This window comes from Ailuropoda melanoleuca, chromosome 2 (genome assembly GCF_002007445.2).
Source record: "Ailuropoda melanoleuca isolate Jingjing chromosome 2, ASM200744v2, whole genome shotgun sequence".
In the NCBI taxonomy this organism is placed as follows: domain Eukaryota; kingdom Metazoa; phylum Chordata; class Mammalia; order Carnivora; family Ursidae; genus Ailuropoda; species Ailuropoda melanoleuca.
In genome coordinates this window covers 41,434,628-41,452,588 of record NC_048219.1, presented here as the reverse complement: position 1 = coordinate 41,452,588, position 17,961 = coordinate 41,434,628, and positions in this window count along the sequence as shown.

Genomic DNA, 17,961 nt, shown 5'->3' with positions numbered 1-17,961 from the left:
AAAACTGACATAATATTGCCAGCATTTGCTAATCAATAAGCACTTTTTTAAAAATTTTCCCTTTTCCAAGAAAAACTATAATATGTAAACCTGTTAGGAAGAGATTTGATGTCATCTCTAGCTACAAATCTTTCATTTATTTATGTTGTGCAAATGTTATATGCCTCAGCCTAGAAACCAAAGTCTTCCAGATATGATTTCAGACTTGTGTCAACGTTATCCACCATCCCTCCCTGAACAGTCACTCCCAGGCCACTATGCTACAACCTGACCTACTGGAGGTGAGTCCCCTAGCTAACCCTTGGTTTTTGCTCTTACCATTCCCTCTCCCCCTTGAAATGCCTCCTTCAGTCTTCCCACTGTCTGGTAACCGAAATATTTTCCAGACCCCAAAACAGATGACCAAAGCCACTCCCCTTTCTTGATCCTCCCAAATAGAGGTGCCCACACTACTCTTGATGGCCACAACCCGCTCATTATCCCATACACTGTGTTTTCTAAGATTCCTTTATGTATTTGCTTTATCCCCTACTTCAAAATAAAAACTCCTTTAAAAATTTTATGGTTTTTTAATAAGTAATACATACATACAATAATCATACAATTCAGAAAACACCAAAGGATATTTGAGGAAACATGTCTGCTTCCTACTTCCTCACCAGTTCTCCTCTCTAGAGGCACATAATGTTATCAGTTCCTTGTGTATCTTTTTAGAGATAGTCTATATAAGTGTGTGTGTCTATATGCGTGTATATTTATGTACACAAACACCAGTGTATTTTCTTTTTTTTTTTTCCCCAAAGATCTTATTTATTTATTTGAGAGAGTGCAGAGAGACAGCAGGGAGCCTGATGTGGGACTTGATACCAGGACCCTGAGATCATGACCTGAACTGAAGGCGGACGCTTAACCGACCGAGCCACCCAGGTGCCCCACGGCTGTGTATTTTCATGTATTCTGCAGGCTGGACACATCACGTTGGGCAGGTTGTGCCTTATACAAGGGCACCAGTGGAAAGGGTACGGGGCCTGAAATCCAGCCCATGCTTCTCTTGCCACACTATGGGCTCTGTGGTCCTGCTATGCACATGCTAAAGAAAGGGAGCTTTCTTCAAATTTCCACAAATGCTCCTTAAAGTCTAGCAGTGGTCCTACTGTGTATTTTTATTTCATTTTTAATTTTCACTTTATTGTAAAATATCTTTGTCGTTTTCTTCACTTCGGACTATTACAGGAAAGTGCTTGTGTGACAGATTCATGTTTAAACACTGTCATCAGGAAAAAAGATTAATTTGAAAAACCTGTTTTCAAGCACTGGCCTATTTCTTTAGATTTGCCAATTTACAAGTCACCCATGAATATACTAAGTTGATACTATTGTTTTCAAATAAAATATCCACGAAAAGACTTCAAAAATCATGAAAATATCAATAATCACATTTTAATGGTTATTATTCTTCTTTGAAGCAAGAATTTTAAGAACATTTACTAGGCTAGATTATTTGGAGTTTGTTAAATCTAAAAAAATTGTTAATGTAATAATTATATCTTTTTCTTTTTCCCAAATTAGTCTAAGACATTTAAGGGGAAAAGAAAGTACTATCTTCCTACCCTAAGGACTCATTGGGTGTCAGTTGCAGAACATATCAAAATCCAAGACTCATATAATTTCAGAAAAAAAATTTATTTTTAATGCTTCTCACTCCAGGGGTCCCTTTTGATGTAGTGCTGCCCTCATTTCCAATAGTTAAATCTAAACCTGTGTTTCTTCTTAGAAAATTCATCATTCCACATTGGAGCCTGAGATTTGCAAGTCAGGGCCATAGCTCCTGGATATGAGGACCCAGAGATTCATTCTTCTATCCAATCACCAATTTGTATTTTATAAACCTATCTAGATTATAAACCTTAGATTCATCCCTCTAGGAACTGGATTTTAAATGGTCCTGTCAGTTTGCTTGGGCATGTTCCTTTTAGGTCAGCATCTCTGGAAGACAGGGGCACCTGGTTGGCTCAGTCAGGAGAGCATACAACTCTTGACCTTGGGGTGGTGAGTTCAAGCCCCATGTTGGGGGGTAGAGATTACTTTACATAGTAAAATCTTTTTCAAAAATTAAAAATAAATAAAAATCAAGTAATGTGCCAGTCTTCATCTGCAAATCTAATGCTGACCTTTATGCCTATTCCTCACACTCAGTTCACTTCCAGCCTCAGGCTTAGAGAAGAGTGAGCAAGATGATGATGAAGATGATGAACAGAAGGAGAAGAAGACGCTGTAAGCTTCAGGGTGGGCTTTTTCAAGTTTCCAAATGCCAGGGAGCCACAAGTGCCCTATGAAAACATCCTGCTTAATTTAAGCTAAGATGTATCCAGCACAGTTTTCATAAAGCAATAATAAGTATTAAGACATTATTGCTTTTCGAAAAAAAAAAAAAAGACATTATCGCCTTTCTTTACATTAAAGGGGCCTAGAATACTTCACTGTGGCATAAAAATTGTTGAACTGAAGGCATTTGAGAAGGCTTTTTTCCTTAATTCCCTTATCTGCCCGAGAGCAGAGCTTCCCAAAAGAACTCAGGAGAACTCAACTGGCATAAATCCCCTTCGCCTTAGGAGCAACCAGGAAAGCTTGACTCCTAATCACTAGTGAATAGAAATCAGCACCCCATTTAAACAGATATTTTCACAGAACTGTCATATCGCCTATCTATTCTCATAAGGGCCCATTTATCTTTCTTAAAAGTCGTTTGTTTTTCAATAAGTGTCTTTCCCCCACCTTCCCTTGTTAAGATAGCAGGCAAGCTCCAAATTCTAACCACCTCCCTGAGTCACATTTTTCTGTGAACTCCCGTGTGTATAGTGTATGTATATGAATAAGAATCTGTCTTTCCTCTTGCTAATCTGCCTTTTGTTGAATTTGCATATCCCCAGGTACTTAACCCAAGAGGATAAAGAAAAATCTTTTCTTCCCTGACAGCTTGGCAAGAAGGATAGGATGGTTGGGACTCCCCTGCTTGTTCCAGAGACTGAAGCTGAGACCCCAAGACCTCTGATGAAGCTGGCAACAGTAAGTTTCTTTTTCAGTCTGTCTCCTGGGTTTCTGCTTAGAGTCCAGTTGGACAAGAGCACTAAGACTTTCTTTTTGCCTTTTCTTTCTAAATTTAGATTGGCAGGAGGAAACACTTGAAGGAACTAATTTCGGGGTACTTTAACCTTTGGGTGACTCTCAGTTTTGGCTATTCTTGATTATGTATCTTTTCCCTACCAAAGATAGCCATTGTATCCTATTTGTCCCATTTTGTGTTCTAAGAGCTTGGCTTGAATTCAGTGAGAGCATTTGCTCTGAGTTTCAACCTGCCAGGGGGAGCAGATTGTTGAACCTGCATCTGCAGGCAGCCAACCATCAGGTTAAGGGCCCCAGAAATCTATAATCAACTAAACAGAAATGTGGGAGCCTAGGCACCCGATCTGTAGCAGGTGCCCTCCTGACCATTGCCAGCTCTTAGGGGATTTGTCTATCTTTCCTCATTGCCTTGCTAGCTTGGAGACTGCCTGTGACAATAAGGGTCTTTCTTTCTCTTTTCTCTTTAGGGGTGACTTTGGATCATGGATGCATCTTCTGCACCTTTTTGGGGGACACCTTTTACATCCATGGTTAAGTCATAAAAAGGCTTATTGGATCGGAGTCACATTTTTCCTATAAACTCCCATAATTATGTATAGAAATAAAAATCTGTCTTTTCTCGTTCTAATCTGTCTTTTGTCAATTTAATTCACATGCCTCACAGCTACTGAACATAAGAGCTAGAAGAAAGTTTTTCCACCCTGCCAGCGTCATCTCCTCCTAGGGAAATAACACTCACCCTTAAGGCCCAGCTCAAATGGTACATTTTTTCCTTCATTAGGACACGTTCACCCTGTCTTCTAACTTCTCAAGAGATTTGCTAACTCTTTTAGAGCATTTCTGCAGATATAATGATATGTGCTCTTATCTTACTCCCTCGTATTCTAATATTCTAATATATGTGTTTTAAAGACAAAGACTAGATCTTCCCTGTCTTTGGATGACCAGTAATACTAAGGACAGTATTTTGTGTATATATAATAGATATCAGGTAGGAAGAAAACTTACCTAATGGCCCCAGCATGATGAATCTGAACGGTTCCTAAGGTGGTCAGTTCTTAACTATCTGCTTTGGGCATATCCCTTCCCTTTCTCAGCCTTAGCTACCTCATCTACAAGATGAGAAGCCTAGAACCTATGTGGAAACTTTCATTTTCCCAGCAATTAGAAGAGCCCTCTCATTTAAGCATCCAGCAGAGAGTCTAGGACATCAAAGACATGCCGTAAGTTTAGTTCCTCTGATCCCTCACATCTACCTGAACACTGAGGAAGCTCAGCAGTCTTCACATCTGGATCTAACTCACTCTTTTAGGAGCCTCTCTCTTACCCACTTGAAAATGTCCCCTAATAAGAGTTTCCCCTAATAGGCAACAAATGATGGGCAAAATCCCTTCCAAGGCCATACAGAGTCAAAATGTCAGGACTTCCAGAAATTGCTGTGGTCTTATTCTGGGCATACTTTTAGATTAGCTTGTCAGTAAGCTTAGTGTCTCCTGGGTCAGCCGAGAGAGGGTGCTAGAATGGTGGTGGTAGTAGAAGGAGCTGAGCTGGTACAATTGGGCTTGGGAGAGGAGGGATGGAAGAGGTGACCATACAAGACAGTTGCACCACCAAAGGGAGGCCATCAGTAATGACAACAGTGTTCTTTCTTCCTCTGGGAATATATATGAATGTTACGTGATTTTGTCCTCTCTATGAACCTGTGAGTCCATGTCCATGTGTGCAGGTGAATCATGTAAGAGAAATCCATGTATCCATTCATTGATCTGTTCATTTTAATGAAATTAAATGAGCTTTTAAAAGTGCCCCAGGGTGCCTTGGTGGCTTAGTCGGATGAGCAACAGACTCTTGATTTCTGCTCTGGTCACGATCTAGGGTCTTGGGCTCCCTCACATGGGCTCCCTGGCAGAGCTCCAGGGCTCCACACTCAGGGTGGAGTCTGCTTGGAATTCTTTCTCTCCCTCTGCCCCTCCCCCCTCAAATAAATAAATAAAATCCTTAAAAAGCCCCAAGTACTGGGAGGAAAAAAGGTAAATAAGATATCTTCCACCTCTGACTACAATTGGTTTACAGTCTGTTGGAGACAGATAAGTAAATGCTTTGCGGGCACTGTTCTATGATAGGTTAGCACCAAGCACTAGGACACTTGCCCAGGAAAGAGTGCTGGAAAAAAAAGAAAGAAGCACTAAGCGGGGAGTTTTTTCTGCACAGTTCTACAAATACATTTAGCTTCATGTATTCTCCTTCCCATCCCCTCCCCACCCAAGGAATTCATTTGGAAATAGAAACAAACTTAATGAGACCTTTTTTTTTTCTTTGACATGTGCTGAAAAGCCAGTACTGTGTAGCATTTCGTCTCTTTTCCTCCATCAATTTCCAGTAAGCAAAATAAAAATGTTTTCTAGTTACAGCATTTTCCCTTGTTAGTTGTGGTAGATTGTAGACTCTGAGACAAGGGCACAGGACCTAGTACAGAGAAGTGTCTCAGAAAATGTCTGCATGATGGGAGTTCGTGAAATGGTCTCATTTGTAAAATGGAAATACCTCCTCCCCCTTCTTGGTGCTGTTGTGAGAGTAGCCTTACCCTGAGCCTGGCCTTGAGAAGCACTTCATACATGGTAGATGGTATTGTTATTATCATTATTAGTATCAATCCTTACAGTTTACTAGATTATACCAAAACATTTAAAATATTTATTTTTGCTCTTAAAGTAAGAAGAGAGAGAAAGAAGAGAACATTCAGGCCATAATTAAAACCGGGTGGTGCACTGCACAGCTCTGTTTTCCAGACCTCTGCAATAGCAGTACATATTGTTTCCTCCTCTTAGCGGAATTCCAAGATCTAACAGTTACCCCCAGGAGAGAACATGCCATTTTAGGCAGTGGCCATTATCTTACAAACCTCTGTTATCTAAACAAATTGTCTCCTTGGCTCCACTGAAAGAGTAGACAACCACACCTAAAGACAGGGCAGGCAGGCCCTCTAACATCTACATAAGATTCCAGTCCCTTGGGTCACAGCCTAGGGCCTGAGGAACCCAAGTAACATCAGCTTCCAAAGGCTGCCTCACTCAGGACTCAAGACTTTGACTCCTTTGCCTCCTAGGCATTTGCTGACCACAGAATTCCCCACTGCCAGGTCTCTTGGCCCGTGCGCAAACCAGTGTGGTTCCCAGGTCTCCTCCTAAACCAGCGGCTCAAGGCTCACGTCTTCCTTTGCCGCGATCTACACTGTAAGACAAAAGGACTGAGTCATCTGCAAATGCCACCATTGGATTCGTTATTAATATGGGAAGTGAGTTATTCATTAGCATTTGTGAGAAATATCTGGAATGCCACCCCAAACTGGGAGACTGATTTCACTCACTCTAGCCCTTAAGGGAGTGGGTTCTTGGGCCCGACAACAATAGAAATGAGGCTGGAACCAAAAATCAAAGGCACGGGCAAAGCTTTGCAGTGGTTAGAGCTGGGGCTGAAGGGAGACAACAATAACAAAATAGTTATGCAGGCCTCCCACAACAGCAGGAAGGCCCTGCTTATCTAGACAAAGCGCCGGCTCAGGTTCCCACTGCGTACAACCCGTTAACCAGGGCCAGGAAAAAATACTTTGTCCTGATTGGTTGGAAGGGCCTCGTCCTGATTGGTCGATATCAGTAGGCAACTGCGGAAGCTTATTGGTGATTTTTGCAGCTGAGGCTCCTCTGTTTTAAGTCCAGCTTGTCTATAGGGTCCCACCTTGGCCGCATCCTGGTTCTGCCCTGTTAAGAGAAGTGGTTTAACAACAACAGCCAACAGAAAGCACCTCAGGTGCGTAATGTTTTTCACAAGGAGCTTGTTTCCATGGTCCCTGTCTCACAGTTACCCGGATTGTCATTTTGAAAAGCTGACTTCTGGGTCCGATGCTATAGTTCTTCTCGCAGTTCAGAAACATCTCCGACGCAGTAGGTGCGCAAGAAATATTGTTTCATTAAATGAAGAAAATGTCATTTGGGTCTTAACCTGAATGACGACATTTACCTTATCTGGGTAGAAGATTATGCTTCCCAAGATAGCTAAGTCTCTCAGGCTACCCGTTCAGAAAGGAAACCTGTAAGGAAATTATGCCTGGCAGACAGTAGGCACTTTTAAAAAGTTTGCTTCACAATGTAGGACCAGAGGGAACATGTGTATATAAATATAAATACAAATATAAATATAAATGTATTCTTTATGTAATTGAAAATTTTTATGCATAAAAAAGGCTAAAGGAAATATGACAAAATGCTAACATAAGTTAACTTCTCATGTTGTGGGAAAAGATGTCTGTTTTTCTATATTCTATTTCTATATATTCTATATTTTTCAAAAAACTCTCACAGTCAAAAAAAAAAAAAAAAAAGAGGATGTTGCCTGGCCTTGGTTATCTAGAGGATGTGGAATAAAGAACACCAGAACTCTTTCATAAAGCCAGGAGTGACTTCTGCTGACTCTTTCACAGAATATAGGCTGGAGGTCGGGCGCCTGGGTGGATCGGTAGGTTAAACATCCTGCTCTTGATTTCAGTTCAGGTCATGATCTCAAGATTCTGGGATCCGACTCTGTTCTCAGTGGGGAGTCCGCTTGAGGATTACTCTCCCTCTGTCCCTCCTCCCCCCCTTAAAATAAATAAATCTTTAAAATACATACATATATATATATATATATATATATATATATACACACACACACACACACATACATACACATACATGTTGGCTGGGTCCTACATCCCTAACAACCTTACATGTCAGGTATCATAATAGTCATTTTAAAAATGAAACCAAAAAATGAGGTGCAGAAAGGTTAGTTAACTGGCTCAAGATCACACTACTGTATATGGTAGACCAGGGCTTCAAACCAAGTAGCCTGTCTTCAGAGCCCTTCTCTTTAACCACTATCATGATGAACTGGAACCATTGAAATTGCTGCCATAGAATGGAGCACCAAGAAGAGTCCTGTCTCCTGTCTTCTTCCTGGAATCAAAAGCTGAGATGGAGAATTTTATGTTTTCTCTAAGGCAGTGTTTGTGAACCTTTTTATTTTCTTCCACTATCACCTTCCTTGAAGAGCCTTTTTAGACTTGTTTTTTCCCCTAACTGTCCCCTCTCCATAAACTTTTAATACCACAGATATACTGGTTATGTATGGATGTACTGTGAAGTGACACAGACCATTGTAGTATCTGGTTTACTCATCTTCTAAGAACCAATTTTCACCTCCTTGGCAATAACATCCTCCAATAAGAATACGTGTTCTGAGTAAGGAAGCCAATGTCAAGGATTTCTCTAAGGGCATTTTTTTTCTTTTTTTAAGAGAGAGATATGGGGTGCAGAGAGAGAATCCCAAACAGGCTCCATGGCCAGCGGGGAGCCCAACATGGGGCTCAATCTCACAACACTGAAATCATGACCCAAGCCAAAATCAAGAGTCAGACAAGTAACCAGCTGAGCCACCCAGATGCCCCTCTAAGGCCTTTTATGTTGCCACTGCTTATCTACATGTTACACAAATATGGTATGAAACAAAAGCTCCTACCTAGGCTGAAATCATAGGAAATACAGCAATGGAAGAATTTCAGTTCTTTCTCCCCAGCTTCTAAGGTGATGTGTTTGAGGGAGGGCTGCCAGTGTGTTCTGAGAGAACAGGGAATGAGTAACCCCACAGTAACTACCTCAGAGCTGGAGATTCCAGTTGTCCTTATTATACAGAGTCAGTTTTCAATTACGTCTGCTAATGAGGTCCAGCAATAGGATGGGTAATTAAAATCCACAAAGAATTCCCAAACCTCATTTAGAAAACTATTTCAAGCTCCTTCTTGAGCCTGTGAACATGTAAGAACCAGACTGGGATAACTGTTCATTTTTGTCTATTGTTTCCAGATTCGGATGGAACGGGAATAACAATCATGCCAGGTTCAACTTGTATTCATTTACTCAGTACTCAGAACCTTCTGTTTACCAGGCGCTTTGCAAGTCCCGTTCACCAAGGTGTCTCATTAAGCCCATAGGTTCCATGTGTGGTGAGTATCATCCTTTCCACTTAAAGATGTGAAAACTGACTTGCTGAAAATGCTAGGAAATGGTGGAATCAGGGTTCGAACTCAGGTGTTTCTAATTCCAGGTACATTCCTTTGTGGTATTTTCAAAGCCTTGTGAAAAAGCTAGAAAGACCTGGAAAATGTTCAATTCAGTTGAAGTCAGCACATTTTGAATTGTTGATAAATTCAAATGTTAATTATTTGAGCTTTGAAGTTAGACAAACTGATTTATTTCTCTCTCATCATGTGTCTATAAGCATTTCCTATGGGTGTTGTGTTCCATTCAACATTCTAATCAGTAAAACTGTTGTAGGGAGGATTAGATGATTCAATGTTTTCAAGCACCTCGTACATCATCTGCATCAAAACATCCTGTTTCCTGCCCCATCCATTAGTCTCCGTATCATTTCTTTGCCTTTTGTCCTATGCTGCCCTGCATTGTGACCTCTCATTTTACAGTATCTGTCTGGCCTTCTTAGCTGAATCATAAGAACTCTGGGATCATAAGCTGTTCTTATGAAGGTGGTTCTCAAATTTTCATATTTGTATTTTTTCAATGCATGAAATTGCATACACTACACATTGGCACTCCTAAGATGACAATTCTGAGCTAATTTTAGATTTCTACACATCATCCAATGAGCAAGAATTTGAACTCTCAAATGGCCGCATCTCTTGCCAGGATGGTGACAATTTTTGTTTGTTCTATGAATAGTTTATTGCATTTTTCCTTCTAATTTTATAACAAGTGAAAAACAGAAACCAAAAAAGTGATAAATAAGATTGTGAGATGATAAAAGATATCCCCTAAATGGCAGATCTATATCTTCAAATGGATGTTTATTTAACTTCAACCCAAATCTGCATTCAACTTTGAAGGATAAGAATAAATGAAAGATCATCATGAAATGTTGAGAGTCTCTTCTCAGACTCTGCCTGAAAGGACAAAGTCTTGGTAGGAAACATGTAGAAATCCTTAAATTATGAACTGTGAATCTGTGTAAAAAATCATTGCTATAATTCAAATGCCCAGAGGAATGCAAGGCTGAGAGAGATATTGCCAGGGGTAAAGCTCACACAGATTCCTGGGAAGGAATGCCAAAGTTCAATTTCCTTTGATAAAATTAAAAAAAAAAAAAAAAGATGCTACCATAAAATCTTCATTATAAACTCTTACTCAATCTCCTGCCCAAATACATTCACAAATCCTTTTTTGGACAATAAGTCTTTGGTTTTTTTGAAAAGATTTTAGTTATTTATTTGAGAGAGAGAGTGAGCCAGAGAGAGAGAGCACAAGCCGGGGGAGAGGAGGAAGGGTAGAGGGAGAAGCAGACTCCTAGCTAAGCAGGGAGCCCAATGCGGGACTGAATCCTAGGACCCCAGGATCATGACCCAAGCAGAAGGCAGACATGTAGCCGACTGAGCCACCCAGGAGCCCCACTATAAAATTATTTCTTATTTCTATTTAAAAGATGCCATTTTTAGAAATTTAGTTCTCCACAAGCAAAAATATCTGTTTTGTTCACTGATGTGCTCCAAGCACACAGATCCTTGCACCAACTAATCATTTAATAAATATTTACTGAATATAATTCAAGTAAACTGAAGTTGATATATTACTTTATAAAATTATTTACTATGTTCAGTTTTCTCTGTGTTTAATAATCATGTGAGCCTTGTGTGACCCAGGAGTTTAAGAACATCTAAAATGGAGAATACACTTAGGATTTTATTATTTTAGCTCTTGGATCCAGAAAAATACTGGGTCATGTTCTGTCTTACATTAAGCACGCAATATTGATCAAGTCACTAAAGCTGAAACTGGTTTATTTTTTGTTTTGTTTTTTTAGAGAGAGAGAGCATGGCAGGGGCACAGGGGGAGAAGGAGAGAGAGAATCTCAGGCAGATTCCCTGCTGAGCATGAAGCCCAACACAGGGCTCAGCACAGGGCTCAGTCCCACAACCCTGAGATCATGACCTGAGGCAAAATAAAAAATCTGACACTTAACCGACTGAGCCACCCAGATGCCCCCTGAACCTGGTTTAAGATAGATAAATAGCAACATATTTATGTAGCAAACTATTTATTTATATATCCACCTCACAGGACAGATTAAAAGAATACAAAAATGAACCAAAACAAATCCAATAACTGAATAAAGAAAAATATAAATACATATAAGTTCTAAGAAAATATAGGTTAAATGAGAAGATACGAAAAGGAAAAAAGCCTCAGTTTTTTTCATTTGTAAGTTAAGAAATGGCACAAACCTCACCGGTTGATGTGAATAACTTGTTAAGGTTAACATTTTAGACCTTGTAGTGGTAGTAGTCATAATCATAATCTTAAAGACAAGTAGGATAACTTCATGTTTCTACCTACACACAATTGGTGGCATGAATCTCCCCTCTGCACTGTAATCTTCATGACGGTTGTAAATGCTCGGTGGGTTTTCTGTGAGTCTTACTGAGGGCACCATATAGTACGTGGTAGATTATCTGCAAAGATGGCCACCAACAACCTCTCCTTTTCCCACACGTCGGCTGAGTCTCTCATCTAGAAGTAGTAGTCTATTTTCTTTTCCCTTAAATCGGGGGGGGGGCCTTGTGACTTGCTTGGACCAAGAGAATGGAACAGAAATAACAGTGCACTAAGTTTCATGGAGCATTGAAACTTGTGTTCTCACTCTCTTGGGAGCCCTGAGACACCATGTAAAGGAGCCCGTCTGCCCTGCCAGACAGAGAAGCCATATGGAGAGAAGTCGGCCTGGCCATCCCTGGCCATTCCAGCCACACTGCAGCTGGAGCTTCAGACTGTGAGGGAAACTAGCTGAGCCCTTCCAGCCCAGGTGAGCCCCCCCAACCAATCCCATATGGAGCAGAGAGAAGCTGCTGCCACCAGGACCTGCCCAAATCAGAGAATCATAAACACAAACATGATGATTGTGATTTTAAACCACTAATTTGGAGGATGTTCCTTATTCTGCAATTGATCCACAGGTCCCTGGGCAGAACCCTAGCCTCAGAAGGGGCTATCCCATAGTGATAGTTTTGTTTGTCTCAGCTTTTATCTCCTGTCCTATGCAACTGCCTCTCTGTCAATTACCACTCCACTCTCTGACCTATCTACTATTCATGGATTTTCAAGGAAGATCAGTGATGTTGTGGAAAAGGCCTCGACCTTGGGTTGATGCCCTCAGAGAAGACTACCAGATGTGAATACTAGGTAGGTGAAGATAGCATTGAAAACGCAGCTGTTTGGCAATACAGAAACAGAAAGCTGGCCCTCTGTAGACCAAATACCAGAAACTGGATGTCACAGTGGCTTGTTTGCATTAGGCAAGAAGGAAGGAAAAGGACATTAGTGGGTCCCAGTAGACCCCAGTGAGATATTGGTACTGCACAGGAAATGCAACCTCACTTCCCTTATAAAGTGATAAAGATTAACACACACACACTCACACACACACACACACACACACAAACATGTCCTTTTCAGTCCCAGTTTTAATGTATTGTACAATCAATATTTTAATGACAAGGAAAAGAATAAAATAAGCCACAACTATTTTCATTTGCCAAGTTCCTTTCCAGTCATTTTCCATGTGCATTAACTGTAAGCCCTTATTTTTAGCTGGTTAATTATCCAGCTTCTGTTGCACAAGCCCAAAGGCCAGTATGAACCCAAAGCAATGAGGGAGGCAGGAAAGGGAAAGATAAAGGAACAGTGCTCTTTATTTCCATAGAGGCATGGAGTCAAGGTGTTAATGATTAATTTATTTCTCCATGTATTGAGTCAATGGACATTACTGCAAGTATGTTAAGTACTTTCCACTTTTTACCATTCTTCAGCTGTGTAATTACTTGTTCATTGGTCTTCGGCCCAATTAGACTGGAAGCTATACATGGCCAGCTCTGTTTTATCTAATTCACTACTATTTTCTATCGTTTAATATAATGCTTAGCACTTCAGAAGCATTAAGTAAATATTTGTTGGATTAAAGCAGGGGAATTGCAAGTCTAGAGAACACATTTACCAAACCAGAGATGGGAAGGAAGAAGTAAGGAGAAATGGTGATTGTTAAATTAAATAGTGTCTGAGAGTCTATATATTAAAATGAGAGCATGCATGCCCTAATGTACTTTAAAATGAATGTGGCCTATTTGATTAATGCTGCTAGTTAGGATTTGGGTCTTCTGGAAAAAAAAATGATGAAACCATCTCCGGAGACATTGTGTATTCAGTTCATTTAATATTTATATTAAGCTTCTTAACTCAGCATCCTCAAGGAGACCAAAAATGATCATTGCAATATGCAGAGTGATACTCAGGAGGATGGGGTAAGAGCACTCCCCACTCTCCCAGTCCCAGATAAATCAACATAGATTGAGTTAAATTTAGATATTCTCCTAAGAGGGAGAGTGAGTACTCCAGAATATTCGGAAAGGAAATATCCTTTCTTATCTATTTCTCCATACAACTTCAGCAGAGGTTTAAAAAGGAGGTTTGCAGGGCACCTGGGTGGCACAGTCGTTAAGCCTCTGCCTTTGGCTCAGGGCGTGATCCCAGGGTGGGATCAAGCCCCACATCAGGCTCCTCCGCTAGGAGCCTGCTTCTTCCTCTCCCACTCCCCCTGCTTGTGTTCCCTCTCGCTGGCTGTCTCTGTCAAATAAATAAAATAAAATCTTTATTAAAAAAATAAATAAATTGGGGCGCCTGGGTGGCACAGCGGTTGGGCGTCTGCCTTCGGCTCAGGGCGTGATCCCGGCGTTCTGGGATCAAGCCCCACATCAGGCTCTTCTGCAATGAGCCTGCTTCTTCCTTCTCCCACTCCCCTGCTTGTGTTCCCTCTCTCGCTGGCTGTCTCTCTCTCTGTCGAATAAATAAATAAAATCTTTAAAAAAATAAATAAATAAATAAATAAATAAATAAATAAATAAATAAATAAAAAGGAGGTTTGCTATCACCAGGAATAAAAACTATATAAGTTAGAGGTCAAAAAAAAAGGGGGGGGACCTCCAGATTCAGTGGCTTAAATAAGATACAAGTGTATCTGCTCTCTCATAATGGTCTACAGGTAGGCAGATCAGGCTAGGAGACAGCTGTGCTCTAATGAAATAATTGAGACCTAGATTACTTCCATCCTTTTGCTCCATCATCCCTGACTAAAGCAGTACTTCTCAAATGTTAGTGTGCATTGAAATCACCTGAGGATCTTGCTAAAATGCAGAGTTTGGTTTGGTGGGCCTAGAATGAGGCCCAAGATTCTGTATTTCTTGTTTTCTTTTTTTTAAGATTTTATTTATTTATTTATTTATTTATTTGACTGGGAAAGACACAGTGAGAGAGGGAACACCAGCAGAGGGAGTGGGAGAGGGAGAAGCAGGCTTCCTGCTGAGCAGGGAGCCAGATGTGGGGCTTGATCCGAAGACCCTGGGCCTAAAGCAGACGCCTAACGACTGAGCCACCCAGGTGCCCCAAGATTCTGCATTTCTAAAAAGAATCTAGGTAAGGGGTGCCTGGCTGGCTGTTGGAAGAGCATGTGACTCTTGATCTCAGGATCATGAGTTTGAACCCCATGTTGGGTGTAGATACTAAAATAAATAAATAAGCTTGCAAATAATAAAAAGAAATAAAAAGCACCCAGGTGCCACTGATGCTGTCAATCCAAAGACCACACCTTGGGTAGCAGGGCCCTCGGTCACTGTCCTTATCTGCATGGTCAGAGCTGGGTGGCTGGCAGGAAGGGAAGAGAAAAAGTCCAGGGCAAGAAGTTTCCTTTAAGCAAATAATATGGAAATAATATATACACCTTCTGCTTACATTAAATAATGAAAGACAGAAGGTGACCACACCTGGCTTCCAAGGGGCTGGTGAATGTGCTTCCTCTCTAGCCGGCAGCCACATTACCAACCACAGTGTGGAAGACAGGGGAAAGGCACTATCACCATAGGAAAAGAGAGAATAGATATTGGGGACCAGTTAGCTGTCTGTACCACAAAAACTAAGAAGGCAAGAGCTTATATTTAAGCCATAGAATGAAATGAAGCACCAGGAAGTAGGGTATATGAGCTACATCTTACTCTGAAACTGATGAAGACAGCTTTAGCAAAAAGCTATTGGATCAGAAGTCAAGGGGCACCGATAGCCTTCCATTTTCAGTTTTCAAGCCCTGGTATGCTCTGCCCTCTGTGACTTTTTCCTGGGGGTGCTGGCAATATGACAGGCAAGTGGGAACAACTCAGAGACTGTTCTAGAGACACCAAGTAGACCCTGACACCTGCTTGTGTTTTAAGAAAACAAATGTAAGCAAAAACAATGTAACTAAGAAAGACATTAGGCCCAATATGAAGATAACCCAAGCATAAGTTAGGAACTTCTGGAAATATTTAACATGAATTTATATCCCTATGACTGTCAGTCTACCCAGGACCTATTTTGAAATTTATGTGTTTCTGACAGCACCAGGAACATTAGTCATTGTCCAGCCTTCTGGATATGACAAATTTTCTTAGAACCTTAAATTGACTATTAGTTTTAGCAACTTCCAGCAAAGAAAATTATATAACCTCTTCTGATATCCCCACCCCATTGCAACATTTAATTATCCTGTATCTTATGCAAGATCCCTTTTGCATTTAATCTAGTTACAGTGACTTCTGAGATTGAAGTGACATTGTTAATGATGAGGCCAGGATAATAGGTGTAAACCAGAACTATCCTGGGTAACCCAAGGATATATAACTAAGTCTAGGTAATACCTATCTTATATTTTTCTTTATATATATTCTTCATATTTTTTCACATAAAATAACAAAATTATATAATATTTTTATATATGTACATGTATTATTTCTTAGGAAGAAGTGGGGAACATTAATTGTATTAGTAAAGCTTTTAAAGATTGCAATGAACAGTCAGTTGAGATTGCCTTTAGTAATAAGAGTCCATTCTAAGTATTTTAGGTAATGAAATTAACATGGAGGTGTGACTGGAGAGCTGTACAGTCACTGTTGGCTCTAATCCTGTACTTTCAGCAGATTAGAGTTCAGTGTTTTTTGGAATATAGTCTGGGTTCCGTGTCTCCCCCTCTCCATGTGCCTTTACTGGGCAGTGGTATTGCCAAGTCCTCTCAGGTCCCTTGGCCTCCCTCGCATCAAGCCCATTCAAGTTTGCCTTCTTCAATCAATAGTACACAGGGAACAAAGATGATTTCACTATTGAAAATGGTGTCAACTTTATGTAGACTTTTTGTAGGAAAAAAAAAAAAAACTACTTGAGGATCCTTCTCCCTGAAGTCACAGTGTGCACATAGAACATTGTGGACCTTTTTCTAGCCAAACAAACTCAGTGTGTTATATATTCACACTTGCACTTTTCTTTTAAATGCAAGAAGCATACAACTGATTGAGATACTCAGAAAGGGGCATGTTTTGTTTTGTTTTGTTTTGTTTTAAATCTTTTTCTTCACATGTCTCTGGCAGAGGTTGAAAAGTAGATTTACACTGAAGTCCGTTGGGACCATAAAGCTTATTTGGTCATTTGATAACTCCTATGTTGGACTCTGTTACCAGAAGCTGGGAGGGTGAGTGTGATGGGCCAGCAAAAATACAAATACTATCAAACTGGACTATCAAAGTGATAAAAGCTGATACAGTGTTACAGAATGTGTGTGGAACTTACCCCAGTGATGTTGGCAATCTGAGCAGGAGCTGCCCTCCAAGATGAGAGTTTGGGTTGTGTCTGGAGAGGAATGTTATATGGAAGATGTTAACTCAGAATCACATAGCCTAGGGAAGTATGAAAGAAAGCATTATGCACAAAAAGGAGCTAAGGAAAAAATCAAATGCTGCCTTAAGCCACAGAGACTCAAACAGAAGCATAAATATGGTAATGCATAAGATAAAGACAGTGAAGTGAGAAAAGAGGAGCTGGGTGGTCAAGGTCATGCATTTCTGTATAGGACTTTTTAAATATTGCAAATCCGTAGAAAATTTCTCTTTTTAAATGTGGGTTTTGGTTTGTTTCACCATAGTGGAAAATAATCCTTAAACAAGTTGAAAGATACCAAATAAGATGAATTTGTCATTTCAAGGAAGTATAAACCATGTCTTGAGACAGGAGGTCACTTCTCTAGACTCCACACTGCCTGAGCAAGAGGCATGAAACCCGTAAGGAGGCCACAGTAGGCAAGAGTGGTGGTAGTTTGGAGGAGAGCTGCCCTTGAATATTCACCCTTCTCCTGCTCCATCTAATGCTGCCAACTCAATCACTTCCCTTTAAATGTGCTGCTGTCCGGCAGAGTTGTGATATCCAATATTTCCCTGTCCCCCACTTCAAATGTAAACACAGCCTGAAAGTCCAAACATCTCTCTTACCTCTGCACAGGAACCAAGCCTAGGAGTACAATCAAACCTATGGAACTCTTTTCAGTATTTTGCACAATCAAATAAACTTTTGTTTATTCAACTTGTTTTTTTTAATTAAGTAGGCTCTATGCCCAATATGGGACTTGAACTCGACCCTGAGATCAAGAGTCTCATGTTCTACCAACCTGAACCAGCCAGGCACCCCTGTTTATTCAAGTTGTTAATGGCTAGACCCAGTGAATTCTCTTAATTATATTCCCTTTCAGGACCAACAGGAGCCATTGCTGGGATATGAGAATGAGCACATGTATGTTAGCCGACTTGAATCAGAAGTACAGAACACAGCTACTAAGCATGGGTCGGGCTTACTGTGGCAGACACTGAGTAGCTATTCACCAAATCTATTTTTTCTT